The 16,113-nt window shown below is 38.9% G+C and overlaps 1 protein-coding gene across 1 annotated transcript in view; it reads right to left on the bottom strand.

Annotated features, from left to right (window-relative positions):
• The window catches only part of PRORP (protein only RNase P catalytic subunit), a 41,518-nt gene that overhangs the window by 4,623 nt on the left and 20,782 nt on the right, over window positions 1-16,113 (bottom strand). The window lies entirely within an intron of this gene.

The following is a 16,113-nucleotide window of genomic DNA, read 5'->3' as shown; positions in this document are numbered from 1 at the left end:
TTCTACATTAATTCAAACTGTTGAGCTATAAGCTGCTGTTGCCAGTATTGATTCTGAGGGACTAAAGGCTCTGTTTTCATACAGATATAGGGGCTTGGTGCTAATGAAAAGCACAAACACCTAACAGTACCTATTGGAACTGGCTTCCTGCTTCCAGGAGATCACACTGGCTATTGGCTATACATGCATACAATCTACTTTTCCCTAGTTAAAACAAACAAAACATAACATGAGCAGGAAAAGGTCAAATTCAGTAACTTCTCATGCACTGAACCAGGCCTGCAAATAGCTGGATACAAATACCAAAGGAGAATTAAATTGGTTAATCTGAGTTCATTAAAGCTAATGAAACTTAGGAATGTAGCTACTGCATCCACAGACATTTTCATGTACAGAAGTCAACAGTGAAGAAATAATAACCATGAGTAACTTTAGCAAACCCTTACAAATTCCAACTGAAAATACTTTTTGCCTAATGCTTTGCTACATTAAGGGAAGGTTAGCAAAAAATAATGTGAAAAACGAAGTTAAAAAACTGTTCCAGATACAGATTGGTCAATAGTGGCTGTTCCCAAGTTTATGAAAGACTTAAAGTGTCTTGGATCCAGCTCCTGTAAGTCTTTCTGGAGGTTATAACTAGTGGCACTTTGTACCTGTTAGTCATGTGGACTTCCTTGTCCTACATATTATTAATATATGAGGTTTTCTAGTGTGAACTGCTTCTGGAAAAAAATTGAGAGGCTGGTATACATTAGCTACAGCAATGGAAAAACTTGAACCAGGCTTAAAATGTAGGAAAATTAAAGAGTCAACATTTTAACATTTTGAAACTCCTGCTTACATAACAACCCACTGTCCCTCCTCTACTTAACACAGATATTAATCTTACACAACTAAAATACAGAATATAGAAATTATTTCTGTTTTCCTAAGATAAAAATAATTTTGTACTGCACACCCCCCCAATCTGACACAACTTTAGCAAAAAGCATTTTATCTCACTTTAGGCTTGGGCACTTAATGGGGGTGGTCTGAAAGGAGTCACAGAACTTACATGGAGGGTTTCCTAAGTGTGTCTACTCCCATGCCTGGCTGCTTCTCAAGAAAGGAAGATGTGAGACACTCAGTAACACTTTTTTCAGTCACAGAGGAAACTAACTGAACATAATAGTGTTAATACAAAAACAGCAGTAGTGATCTCTCATTTTAAAAGTCAGGGGTATTTTATTAATCTAGTATTTCCCAAAGTTATATGAGTGTATAATGGAACACAAGGAAGACAGATTAATTACTCTAACTCATACAAGGAACTATCTACAGAGCAGGATACGGATTTCCTAAGACTTCACTGCCAGTCCCTTTCTGATCACTAGGTCACACTGTGCCATGTGTCCCCAGTTTCAAAGGTAACCTGGAGGTAGGACAGCTTTTCTCCTTAGGTACTACTGGTAGATTCCCACTTGTGAAATGGGAAATCCCTACACACTGCTGCTGGGAGGCACACAACTCAGTGATTCAGCAAAAAGTGACTCACCTGTATACACCTATAGCATGAAGAAGTAACCACCAAAAAATATTTAAATCACATTTTTTATTAATAAATCATGCTCGACATTGCTTAAACATTTGGTTTCACTAACTGCCATTTAAAAGCAAAACTCACCTACAGGTTATCTGCTAGTAAGAGCAACAAACTGCTCTATTTACACCTGTTGTTAGTGCTGCCTCCCACCCAACTGTAGCTGTGAAACTGCAAAGGAAACTCCAACACAGACCACAGGTTCAGAGCTGCCATTACTGCACTCTGTCAGGCAGGGCTAAGCATAAGCATTGTCTCCAAAGTTTAGCAAGAAATTGGAGCCAGTCAAAAGAGGTGATTGTCCCACTTCACTAGTGCGGCCTCACCTCGAGTCCTGGGTGTAGTTTTGGGCGCCACAATATAAAACAGACATGAAGCTGTTTGAGAGCATCCAAAGGAGAGCAATGAAGATGGTGAAGGGCCTGGAGGGGAAGCTGTACGAGCAGCACAGAGGTCATGTTCAGTCTGTTCAGTGTGGACAAGAGGAGACTGAGGGGAGACCTCACTGCAGTTACAGCTTCCTCTTGAGGGGAAGAGGAGGGGCAGGCACTGATCTCTTTGGTGACCAGTGACAGAACCCATGTCCTGGGAATGGCCTGAAGCTGGGTAAGGGAAGTTTTAGATTGGATATTGGGAAAAGGTTCTTCACCTAGAGGGTGTGTGGGCACTGGAACAGGTTTCCCAGGGAAGTGGTCATAGCACCAAGCCTGACAGAGTTCAAGAAGCGCTTGGGCAACACTGTCAGGGACATGGTGCAATTCTTGGGGTGTCCTGCACAGGGCCAAGAGTTGGGACTTTGATGATCCTTGTAGGTCCCTTCCAAATCAGGACATTCTATGATTCTATGAATGAATTCCTTTCACCACCACATTTATTTAAGAGTTTCACCATTTTTGGTTCCCCTTTTCCATACTGTAGACCAAGAAAATAACCTCAAGAAAAACCTGTTTACTTTAGTCCACACACAGGAGAGAGACACGATGAGAAGCCAGAGATTTTTCCCACAGGACAGCCAGTTATTCAGGGAAGGCATGTGTGCTGCTTGCAAGAAAGGCTGGACTTTCTCACTGAGCCTGGTAATTTCACCAAACCACATTCAATACCATTACCACAGCACCAAATACAAATGCTGCTTATATTCTCCACATTATTATTGATGACACAGTATAAATTAGTCTCAAGTCCTCTTAACTCAAATACAAGGGCAGTATACACATTTCTTGATTTCCCTAGAGATTACCTGTCCCTGACTAGCAAGGGAGTAGCTACTTTGAAGGGAAAGCAGTGATGGATGAGTAAGTAACAGTCACAGATTAATCAGCCTGGTTTACTTTCTGCTCTTCAGACAGCCAACAGCTAACCCTTGGAATTATCCCTTACAACACCAGGGATCTCTGCAATACTGCAGAAACAATTTTGTTGGGAATATTTGTATCCTGTGTTACAGTAAAACTATTTAGATTGATGTAACACATCATGATGCAAAACTCTACCAGTGACAGCACGTCACACATCAATGATGGCAATCACACAATGTTTAACATGTTTTAACCTGTCTGCATTGACTCTGCACCTAGAATTGACTTATCCTCTCTTGACACATTACTAGAGATATGCCTTAACTCCCTATCACAGTTCATTAAAATTTGCAGTTCATTTTTAGATGTTAGCTTTTACTCTTAACAGTCAACACTATTAATCAAAGGCAGATTATTGATTGAGCAGGAAAACTAAACCACAGAAGCAGATTCCCAAGTTGATTTAATATAGATTGATGATGGTACAGTAGCCTTAGTTTGCTCAGATGAGGTGATGCCTAAATATAGCTCTGCTACTTGCAGAGTAAGTTTGTGTTCAGAGGCCAAAGATGCTTTTGCAGCCAGGTCCAAACTAACTGGTATCAAGTGTGTACCAAGACACCTGGTGCTCCTGCACAGTCCAGTGTTCCCACTGCCTGGAGGACTTGGCTCAGTTGCAACACTGGGTGAATGTAAATGCTTTCCTTTCAGGTCAAAATTAACTACAACAATACCCCATGGACTGTGACCAAGCTAATGAGCCATCTTGTATCCTGAGTAGTGGGGAGAATGAAGCAGAGTAGCTGTAAATATATTCAGGTCAGATACAGAAGCAACAGCACAATTTGTATTTTTCTGTATTCATGGTATCCTGGCTGTTATACCAGTAATGGGGATATCTTTAATTACAACTCCATTTGATTTCAACTGAAGATGCAATCTGCTCAAGATAATCCCTGAAACAATTCTGAATGTAGAAGGAATATGTTTGTAAATAATCTCTGAGACTACATTCTGCTGTATTATAAACTGTAGGTAAAGTTTCCAATTTCAAACAGAGCCACCCCTGTCTTTTATTCTACTGATGAGCTCAGAGAACAGCACAATATAAACCAAAACTGTGTAAATCAACTTCAGATTTGGTAAGACTATTATGAATTTCTCCTGTGCAGATAGGGAGGAATAGGTGCCTATCTTTCCAGCAGAGAACCATATAAGAAAAAAATGTTTTGAAATAGGTATTTTCTATCTAATTACAGTCATATTCTGCTCTGTCTTATTCTCAAAAGGCACAAGGAGTAAGCTGACCAGCAGTGAAGCAGTATTTCCTAGGAGAATTAACAGAATCACAGTGGGATGCATGCAGAGAGCGAAGAAATACATACACAACTTAAACACAGAATTGAAGTGTGTGTATGACATGAAGAACGGGGAGGTAGGTGGGGGATCATCGGGGGAGGAGCCACTAGCTTTTTGGAATCTGGCTTTTTAGAATGGACTGTCATCTTCGAAAGATCTCAGCCACTTTGTCAAACCTTACACCTGAGAAACCTTTTAGTGTGAACATTCTTGCTCACGCTTTTTGAATGTCTCTGCTTTTGAATGGTAATATTTTCATCACCATGATCTTTAGATGAATGAAGTTCAACCACAAATAAAAGGAAGAAAAATGGGTAGTGACAATAGTTAACATAGCATGCTATTAAATGAACAATGCCAAGAACTCTAGAAATGATGACTAAAGAAGATATGGACAGCTGGGGAATTGCTGAATTTTATAGTACAAGTTGCAAAAGAGAAAAACAGACAAATTTTTCTGACTCTTACAATTCAAGAAATACACAGACAAACAAATATTCTTCAGCTGTCTAACTGCATTTTTGGAACTTGAATACTGTAAATTATTTCAGTGCCAGTCAAGTTTCTAAATCCAAAAATTTTGTTAATCAGCTACAATACTATTTTCTTTCCCAATCACTTACTAAAAAATGTAATATTGATTTAAATGTACAAGCAGACCCTTTGATGTTGAGTCAGCAATTATGAAGTAGGAATAAAGATGTAAGAGAAAGGGTGAATCTGAAATCCAAAGCAGCATTCTGCTAGGATAGCAAGTGGGAAATGTCCAATTCACCATTAACTATAGCCCAGTCCTAACAACTTACTTTTTTTCTTTTAATTAAAACTTAGAGTTTTCTATTTTAGTTGTGGACTGGCACCAAAGCATTTTTGTTCATGAATTTAAATTTTCTGAATGTCTTCCTTTCTAGAGTCATGTAAAAGGACAAAGGTATTTGTCCTTTTCTGATCTTCTTTGAGGTATTTTTTCTCCATAGCTCATACTGTTGTATACTTTTATCTCTCTTTTTACTCATCTTCTTTCTTGTAAAAAAGAATAAATACCAAGATCTTGAGAATATATAAGGGGCAGCTTACGTGGATTCGATTTTAACCAGACATCTCCTGAGAACCTACTATTTTGTACCAAAACCTGGAGATTTACAAAAGATTAGAAAGTATCAACCTGCCACACCAAGGAGAGGAGTTAGGTGGTAACAGTCTATCTGTGATTATACCAAAGTAGGAAAAGAAATGTGTAAAACCTGCAAGTGTTCCCTTTGCATTTCCACATATCAATATTATCCTTTGTTCTCATCCTTTAATTCTTTCTGCCTGTACTGCTGTTTCTTCAACAGTTATTTTCTTACTGATCACTACACATTGCTTCTTGCACCAATATTACACATACATCATCTTTATACTCTTAAGGAAGAAAGTTACATAAAAATGAACAGGTAGGAGGTTTTACTCTTATTCTTGCATAAGCTTCAGATGTGAAACTTTACCTGTCAGAGCCACTGACTGTAAATGGAATAACTGTCCTGCTGAAGTCACAGCTTCAGGGGTCTGCCTTCTTTCACTAGAAAGCTAGTCTTTGCAATTACATTGGTAATCTTGCTTTTCTACTATTATCAGAGCACTGTATACAAAAAAGTAAGGACATAAGGCAGTTTCTCTTACCATTTTTCATTTTAGAAACAATGTAAAAATATAGCTATTGGAAATGAACTAGAAACCATGTAGCTGTTAAAAAGGAACATTTGTGAACCCAATGGAGCTGTGCCAGTCTTAAGATTTTCACAGAGTGGATCAGAAGTTATATTTAAGTGCTGAAAATCCAGAATGTGAACAGAATCTCCAGGTGGTGGTGGCAGCGGCAGTGGTAATGGGATGTTATGAAAATGAAAGCACAAGCTTGACTGATCCTTTCCACAGATAGGAAATAACTCGGTGCAGGACTGAAATCAGCTTTTAAGACTGAAACTGACAGTTTAAAAGGTACAAACACCTCAGCTCTCACCACTGTCCTATGCAGATGTCTGTACAGCGTGACTGACCTAGTGTGTTGTTAAGTGTTTTCCCTGTGTCCTATTTGTGGTTCAAAAAGTCCCAGACAGTACTTTTTTTCTTTGAGGAAAGGTCCTGCAGCAGCTGGGGACATCACTGTAACAGCAGGCACAGGCATGATGCTGTTATGTTATATTAAACATATGCTTCTACAGAGACATCCCAGATTTTAATAAACTTGAGAGTTCCACAAAATACTTTAACATAAGGACTCTTTCTATGCTCACAGGATAGCAGACATCCAGGTAGAATGACATGATAACCAAGAAAACATCAGTAAATTGACAACTTGCAGTTGAAAAAAAGCATCAGAGTACAACATGCTGCAAATATTTATAACACAATTTTCACACTGCCTTTCTGCTGTTTCTCATTAGTACTATTTTCCAGTTGCCTGCTACAGATTTTTATACAGAGGTTACCTTCAAAACTTTTATACACCTCCTAAAACAATTGTTTCAGTAAGAACCTTTGCAGCTCTTAACACATATAAATACATTAACAAACACTACTGAAATGAGTGGTGATTTCTCTGTGAAGGTCAGGAACAGGAAAATTTTGTTTAATATGAAAGAGAACATATAAAATATTCTTCTTCAACAGTATAAAAATCAGCAGAAGCAAACTAAAGCACAAAGGTCTGAGAGGGAGGAGCAGCTGTGTGGTCAGAGTCCGACCTATCAGTCCTGGGTCAACCATGAAACCAAAGCTTTCAGCAAGGACGAACCTAGGAGGGAATCTGTTTCATATTGATAAGAGCATAACTGTATTTACCAGATTGGAGAAAACCCAGGGCACTTTCATATACATGAGTACACCTTGCACTGCCAGTACCATGAGACAGAGGTTCAACTGTCTCAGTTGGATCAAGGCTTACCCTGGCAAGAAACCCACTGTTCCTACAAAACCAACAAAAATGTGATGCAGTGTAATGCAGCTGATGTAAAATGTGGGTCAGCATTATTTATCTTGACAGCCATTACGTTTGATTGTGAATCTTTGAAGACAGGTCATTTTACTACTAGTAACACTGCCAGCAGTGTCCATGCCTGGAGATCCTAGGCAGTGAAAGTCTCAAAGCCCACCATGATAGCAAAAATCCACAAGATCGAATCTTTTTACTTTGATGCTTTTAATGCAAGTATATTGGTAGCAGTCTGCAATACTCAATACCTGGACCCTGGGCAGGCCACTGTTTTATCTGAAGTATTTTTCTTTAACTCAGAAGATACAGAAATTTGACAAATAGATAATATTGTCAGCTCACACAAATGAATTACAGATAATATCTGCCATTTGTCTAAAGGCTCAACCCCTTGGGAACAACTGGTTATATGAAAAACTTTGTCTACTTAGCCATTTTTTTCCCCTTGTCAAGAGAAACAAGCTTGAGAATATGAAAATATGACCACCAGACAGGCTTGGACAACAGAAGCCAAATAAGAACAACTCCCAAGCCCCACCCCTATTTCATAAAAGGATCTATTTTTTTAAAGCAACTTGTGGCTTGGGGGCTCAGAGTTATGCTTTCCAGGTATCTATATGACTATACCAGCCAGCACTTTTGAGGAATTATATTGCATCTTTCCCTCTTTTGTCCCTTTCCATGGAAAAGATGCAGATACCCAGCTAACAACTCTGGAGCATCCAGGACTGAACAGCAGTGCTCAAGTGCAAGACAGAACTGTAATATCAGAAGTGTTTTGTTTACCAAATTTATCAGATAGCAAATGGTTAAAACTGTTTTACTACTGGTTATGTTAACTAGGCTGGTGGGCTAAATGGGCTTGTGGAAACGAGAGTGGGTGGGATGACAAAAAAGAAATCCCTAACCTATAGCATTTCAGATTTCTGAAAGCCCATTTGGGAATGCCCATTCAATGGAAAGTTAAGAAATTTCACTCTTTAAGGCATGATATGCAGATACATATCAATGAGAAGTGAAAATGTCAAAACCCTCCAATTCTTTAAGACACTTCCTCTCACTATTGAGTCTTATGGCCATTCCACATAAATGGATTTAAAGAGCACATTGCAATGTTTTACAGTGATACCACGTACATGACTTCTGATGATGAAAGAAGCATAGTGACACTAACATTAGAAGAGCCCAGGGTAACTACTCCTAATAAGGTCCTAATAAGGAGCAGGATAAATCAACATCATTAAGACTGACTGGTTCTGCTCTATGACTACTTCTTTGCAGCCCTCTTACTACTACTTAATTTTATTTATTCACATGTGTGGCAACTTAGGGCTGTGGTGGAAGCTAATTCCTATCAACCAATCAATCAGATATAGGTAGCATTCAAGAAATAGGTATTCCACTGTACTTTTCTTAAGCTTGCACTGAGTGTAGAAGCTCAAACTCCAGTGAACCACAGCTCTAACAAACACCTGCATCATACTTCTATTTTTTTTTTTTCCAGTGTATAGTGTAAGCGCTACCTAGCTTACCAAAGTATCACACAATTAGGAAATAAACAAGGAGCGAAGGCAGCAGCAAGGTTGATCTTCCCACACTGATATACCACGTAAGTCAGGAACAACTTCTGAACAGTAACAGCTTCAGAACCTTTGGAACTGAACTGGCTTTTAGCTGCTGTTAGAGAGCTTATGGCAAACTGTCCTGGGTTGCAGTGTATTCTATTACCATCCTCATGAGCTGTTGAAACCAGGTGGGGCAGTGTTTCCTTGCCTCCTACCCCCAGACTATCTTTCTGTTAATGGCCCATCAATGCCATGCCTCAGGACTCAGAGGTAACTCCCTCCGGACTATCTTCTCTTAATGAGCCTAATCAACACTTGGCCTCATGACTCATTACCCCATTGTGAGATGCTCCACCCAGAGAGAGGAACCAAGCATTCCATCCTGGATATAATCTGAGATTCTGAACACCAGAGATAACCTTTCCACTGGATTTCCAGAGGACAGGAGCTACATAGCCACCACTGGACCTTCTGAGGAAGAGCAGACCCTTTTCTACAGGATCACTGCTTCAGGACAGCAGCCACCATTCCACCGGACTGCTACCACCACCCTGACTAACAGGGTGTCAGGTTGTATCTTGACTCTGTCAGTTTGAACCAGTGTTTTCTTTTAGTTTTTTTTTCTTTTTCTTTAATTTCCCCATCAAATTGTTATTCTGACTTGGTGCCTCTCACGGGTTTGTTTTCAAACTAGTACACACACACTGTACACAGCTTGCTCAGCCATGTCAACGTGACTCCTTAAAAACTCAAGACTCAAAAATTCAAAACATTAGAGGCAGAAGAAATATTACTGCCAACTCACTGCTTCCTTTTTGTTGAGCATAGAAGCAAGCAGGTAAATGGATAAAAGCTGGACAATGATAAGGACAGACATAAGCATCACTAATACTTTCTGATTTATCTAAGAGGTAAGTTGGTATCAGCGATATGACTGAAGTACAGGTCCAGTTTTAACAGTCACTACAGGAAGCATTGTGCAAGGATAGGACAATGCAGCAGCTACCTGAATGAGATCTCCTCTTTATATTAACACAAGTAAACATATTAGTTTAATCTGATTTGATCTAATTTAGATTAACACCCCAGATAAAAGCATAAATCTGAATTAGCATAGGGACTATTTTATTTTGACTCTTAGTTTTTTTGCCTTGCCTCCTTGCTCCTCGGTTATTTGGAAGAACTACATAAATGTACCCTTACAAAATAAGTAAAAAGTAGAATAGGGATAGCCTCTTCCCTTTCATGTCTGTATCTGATGTACAAAATCAATACTGGCAAAAGGTGAGGTTTGCATTAAGAAGTGTTTGATACAGAATGTCACCTCTAATAGGCAACAGTATTTTGGGTAAGAGCTCTTACCATTTTATGGAAGTTCAGTTTGAAACAGGAATTCTTGTGAATTGGTTTTAAGCAAGAATACTGCCAGAATGATTGTCATTCCCAGAATAGAATTTTAATTCTGGTGACATCAGTCTCCTAGATTCAAATAGGAGTTTCTATTTCCATGTTCCAGACAACACAAAATAATCAGTTTATGAAGGGATTTAGATTAAAAGCTGTGGACAATTGTACTTGATTTTCTATGAGTCTAGATTAAAAAAATAAAATTACTTTAACTTCAGTGTTAAACTTCATTGCAGGTTATAATAATTTAATAATCTCAATTTAAATATATTTACTTATAAATAAATGTCTCTTCCAATCCTGCAACTAGAGAAAAAACAAAAAGTGCAGCTTAATGGATTGCTCGATCATTAAACATCATGTCAATATGCGGAAATCCCTAGGAATAACATACTGTTCAAAAAAATCAGGATTTCATGGCTTTATAAACAAATCCAAATGCACTTTAGGCTTTTTTTATGTTGTACCTTTTCTCCTTCAGATAACACAACTTTCAAATATGTTTTCTTTCCTACTTTTACTAGAAATAGCATATTAAATGTAAAAGCCAAGCATGAACCCAAAACTGGTTGCTTTTCAAATATATAAATAAATCCAGATGTACATGAATGAACACAATCACTGTCCTGAGGATTATCTATGCTGCCTTTAAGATGACAGTAAACCAGCACTTCTCACATTCAAATAAAATCTTTATTCTTATAGAGAACTGGCCTATAGTAACCCAACCTTCACATTTTCTGGCATGCTTTTCGTAGCCTTGCACTACTACGCAGACTTTTCATATGAGAATCACTTCTTTAGAAGCAGTTCAGTTCCCTGAAGACCAGGTTTCGAATTTGGAGGCCCAACACCTCTTACTGCGCCACTGATTACAATTCCATGATTATGTGAATCAGTTGAGCTACGCACAAAAAAACCCCATCTTGTGGTTTCTAAGGGAGAAGTGAAAACAGCAAGATAGAAGCTCATCCAGGTCAGAAGACATGTTTATTTGACTTAATCACCTAGATTTTAGCAGGCCTTCTCTACAGCAGATAACAACCAACCTGTTTGCTATAGTTACCAAGTTCACTGGAACATGAAGCATCAAGGCAGGTTCACTCTGGTCTGCTGAATTTCAAGCTTATATTCCTAGTGATTAGAAGAATCTTGTTATGAAACATATATGGTGCAAATTCACTTGCAAAGAAAAAAGGTGTGCTTGGGTGTTCCTGTACTTACATTAACTGTTGATTTTCTATTATCACCAAATACAAAGGTAAAAATCACAAACACCAAATGGAAACCAATAGAGATCATTAATTTAACCACATGGGCTTCATTGATTAATAGCCAGATACAAAGGTTACAAATAGTAATGGGAGGCAGCACCAGGAAGAATCTGACTCTGAGAGAAAGTAACAGGGAGAAGTTGTCAAAATGCCTGATAGTCAGATTTCTTTAACTTGATCAATTTCTGCTGCTCTATTCTCACCAGGAAATGCAAAACCAGAGCGGAAACCTCTGAAAGGAAAAGTAATTGCTTACAGTCGACTGATCAGGCATTTACTCAGGGAATCCTGTCAGCTTCCCTTCCCCTATTTCACAATGTTGGGAATTTTTAAGTTTTAAGACAGTTTCCCCTGTATTCACAAGTAGCCAGTCTGACTTTGTGCTTCCCTTCTTAAGATGTCCCATCTACCTCCTACTCTCCTGTCCCAGTGTTGCTGAAGCAGTGAAGGACAGTGGAGCATACCCTTATGGAAAGAGCCAGACTTGGTGGCTTAAGGTGTGTAGTCAACACGGGCATTTCCTTGGTGGAAGCACCTGTGCCAACCAGTTGTAGGAGTACTTCTAAAACCTCTGACACACTGATGTCCAATCCACCTTCACTTACAGTGTATAGGTATACAAAGTTCAACGCAATAAATGCCCTTTTACTTCTCTGTTAGCCACAACCAGGAACTGCTGGGCTTCAGAAGAGCTGCAGGGAGAGGAGAACTTGCAGGCCAGGCCTTCCCTCTAGATTTCACTGGCAACTGAGTCTATCTCCTTCAGCTCTCCTGAGAAACTTAACAGCTTTGTTCTTCTGCATCTGGTGACAAAAATTCTTGAGCTTGAGCTATGCTATATTAGGATAGCCCCAATACAGAAGAGGGGGAAGATTTCAACAGATTGGTATCAATCTCTGAGATGTGTGTTTGGAGAAGAACTGAGTTCTTCTGCTGGGATATCCAAGGAACCCCCAGAAACTAACTGATGAGATATGGATGCAATGCTGAATATTTCAGTCATGAATCTCTAACACTAAAAATACGCGAAGTTTCAAGAGTACCCCTTACTGCTTGAGCATCTTTCTTTTCTAAGATCAGGTTACAGATGCTGAAGGTGATTTTCAATGAAAACACCAAAAATCTTCATCTTTGTGCTTTGTGCAATACTTACAGGAAATGGAAGTACAGGTCTAAAGAATGAAACACATGTTGCAAAGACAAAAATCTCTCCAATCTTGAGCAATAGGCCAAATGTTTTGTTATCATGGAAATGCAAACTTGAACTACCATTAGAAGACAGAAAAAAAAAAAAAAGAGATGGAAAAGGCTGAGAGCAAATGAACAAACATATCTGACTGCTTTGTTGAGTGGTAAGACGAGAGTTGGTGGGAGGAAGAATTGATGAACTGTCACAGTATGACAAATAAGACCTCTGTTGGATGTATTGATTCTGAACAGAGAATGACTCATGGATCTACTTCATTCTTGCTTCATTTACAGACAGTAAAGTACTTGAACAAATCACAGATGCTGCCAAAGGAGTCAGAGAAGAAAAAAATTCTTTTCCATGCATGAGATTTTGGGGTCGAAATTATTAATAACTGCTTGTTTTGTAGGACAGCTCATACAGTAGAGCTAATGTTTTGTACAAAGTATCACTGTCTCAATAACTGAACAGATGATCTTTTAGGCACATTGCACAGGTAAGACAGACTTGAAGACTCGTAAAGATTACCACATGAAAACCTGAGCATACTAGTATGTGTATTTGTCAACTATGTATGCATGCATAGGAACTTTCTTGTGTGTTTCATGGCTTCAAAAACTGTTTAGTAACTAGAGCTCAGGAGAGAAAGTTTCATTCACTATTTTTCTCAAACACTACAAGCTCCAATACATTTTTTGCTCTCCTTGTTTCATCATAGAGGACTTATAGGCATTAGGCAGAGATTTCAAAGAAGCAAAATTATGTTTCAAAATTTATTTGGGTTATTAAGCCAAGAGAATCATGGGTCACAGATGTTCTGTTTTCCTTCTTTTTTTTAACTTTGCCTTCATTTGATGAGCTGATGGGGTTTTTTTTTGTCTTGATAATTGTCTTTTATATTTGGAAAATAAGCCTTGCAAATGTGAATAAAGTACATACCAAAGCAATGGCTCTGAGCTGAATTCACAAAGTATAATTCATCAAGGTTCTTTAATTCTGCGGCCAAAGTCGGTTTTTTTTCAAAAATTTAACAGGACCATTCACCATTTTCCTGTAGACTACTATGCTATGTCCTGTTTTTCTCCCTTATCTTGATGGAACTTCTTTTTCACTACCAGCTTTCCTTTCAAAACTGCAACTTCTCTCTACCCACTCTTTTCCCTACTGCTAATGCAGCCAGGAGTCCAGGAATAACTATTACAGAACCACTAGAATAACTAAAATGATAATATTAGTTTTAAACCTTGAATCCTCTTGTTAAATGTAATTTTAAATCTTTAACATACAGAAAAATCAAAATGCAGTAATATGTTTACACACAACTATTAGTACCACAAAATTCACTTAGTCCCTTCCCCAATTCAGAGAGCAATCCCCACTCAACAAGCCTGCTGCTCTTTCCCTGGAAGAGACAAGAAATAGATGCAAAACATGAGGTGTCCCCTGCACCTGTCACAGAGCAATCCAAATTACAGCAGTCAGGGCCTGGCTTTTTGTGACAGCCTGTGAGAGGTGCAGGAGGGCAGGTGTGGTGGCTTTCCTGGAAGGAGCTGACTGCTGCTTCAGGCCAGAGATGTGGTATGCTGGCTGCTGACACCAGATCGGGATGGGAAGGGAGTGGAGCAGCAAGGATCTGGCTTCCTCAGTTATTGTACAGGCCTACTGCAATTTACATGGGAATTACACAAACTCATGTAGTCCATTTCTAGAAGTGCTGATTAAGTTTAGGAGGAACTACTTTGAATTATCTGCCAAGAGCAAAAACTATTCCTTTGTGCATTGTCAGCCTCGAGTAACTCAATCTGGAACTATTTTACCAATCTTTTAGATGTCTGAGTTTAATACAGACATTAGAGAGGGTAAAGTTAGGGCAGAGCTGACCCCAGCTGCCAAACTGCTTGAAGAAGGGAATTGCGAGTTAGCTTTGATCCAACACACGTTTGAAATGTATGTTCAGTTACTTCTAACACCAGATGGGTACAGTGAAAAAAAAGGACCTGGCTGCATACTTAATTTACAGTATACCAAACTCACTGTAAACTAAAAATACCAAAATACTCTTCAAATTGTTCTTGCAGATCATGCTCTCTCACCCCTCTCTCACCTCCCACCCTGGTCCTCCACAGTTTAGGGGTAACTGAAGCAGAACAAAATGCCTTCACTCCTCTTTTGCAACCAAAGAGAGGTCTCTAGAGCCTAGATATCCTGCTTGCACTGGGATTCCCTCTCACTTCCAAGGAATACTTCTGAAGAAAATTGTGATAAACAGGAAAACATCCATTTAAGAACTATGTAACAGCTTGTTTAGTAGGAGAAATGGACCATTAGTGTGTGGAAATTCCCTCTCTTGACCTTTACAAGGTGAAAGGTGAGAGCACTACAGAGAGTTACAGCAGCAGAGGACAGAGAGTACCAAAATATGATTGTGTTGGGCAAGGATTTATGTAATTAGATACATCTGGAGGAAAGGATTAACTACATGTCATGATACAGCCTGAATCAACTTTGCTTTGTTAAACTGCAAGGATATCTCCATTTACAAACCACACGTTTGCAGCACAGTGACTGACTTAGTCGGGCAAATACGCATCAGGTACAGTCTTAAACAGCAGCAGAAGACTAGACTGAGTGATTTTAGACTTTAGGGAGGTTCGGGGTTTTTTTCTACTGTCTGAATTATATAGCAAAAATAATTTCCATTCTATAATATCTTTTACTAAGGAGTCAACTTTAATGTCTAATTTACAATGCTACAGGTAAGGAAGCAAAGGGTTGAAAGGAGGTGCTGTCCGGTGTTGCAGTTTTACAGTTTACAGTCACTGTGTGTGCAATGCCTTGAAGTCAAATGGTCTTATCATTTCCTAGCCCTCAAAAAATCTTTGTTACCATCCTCATGCTGCCTTTTTTTTTTTTCAGTAACTGATGCAGCCACATGGTGATTTCTACCACAAAACAGACCTAGCATAAGACCCACCTAGAAAAAAGGGGGATTGGGGATTATAATGACAAAGCAAGAGTGTCATAAACCTGAGAAACTGCCACAGGATGTTCCAGTAAATCTGCCAAGTCAGTAATATTCATGATGATTTGCTAAGTGCTGGCTATGAGGACTGAAGTTGCCTGGGTAGTCACATATCTAGTCTTCTAGAATGTCAGAACACTTTGGGAATTAAATGAGTAAAACTTAGTCCTTCAACTTCTGCTTTTTTTCTGTCTCCTCTCATCCCTCAAGGTACCTGTGCCTTGCCACACAACCCAGCCCCTCTCCAAGATGTCTAAGGGATGCCTAAACGGAATTACAAATGTTAGGCTGTTTGAAACAGAGAGGAATATTTCATCAATGTTTTTTTTATTTTAATCATATGAATAAGAGTTACTTAGAGCCTTGGTCTTCATCAGAACAGCTGCAGTTCTGGAAAGACTTCTAAATTATGAAGTTAAACAGTACTTTTTGTTAAATTTAAATTA

This window comes from Coloeus monedula, assembly GCF_965178545.1.
Source record: "Coloeus monedula genome assembly, chromosome: 6".
NCBI lineage: Eukaryota > Metazoa > Chordata > Aves > Passeriformes > Corvidae > Coloeus > Coloeus monedula.
Note: the sequence above shows the minus strand (reverse complement) of the source record. Positions and strands in the feature narration are given on the sequence as shown.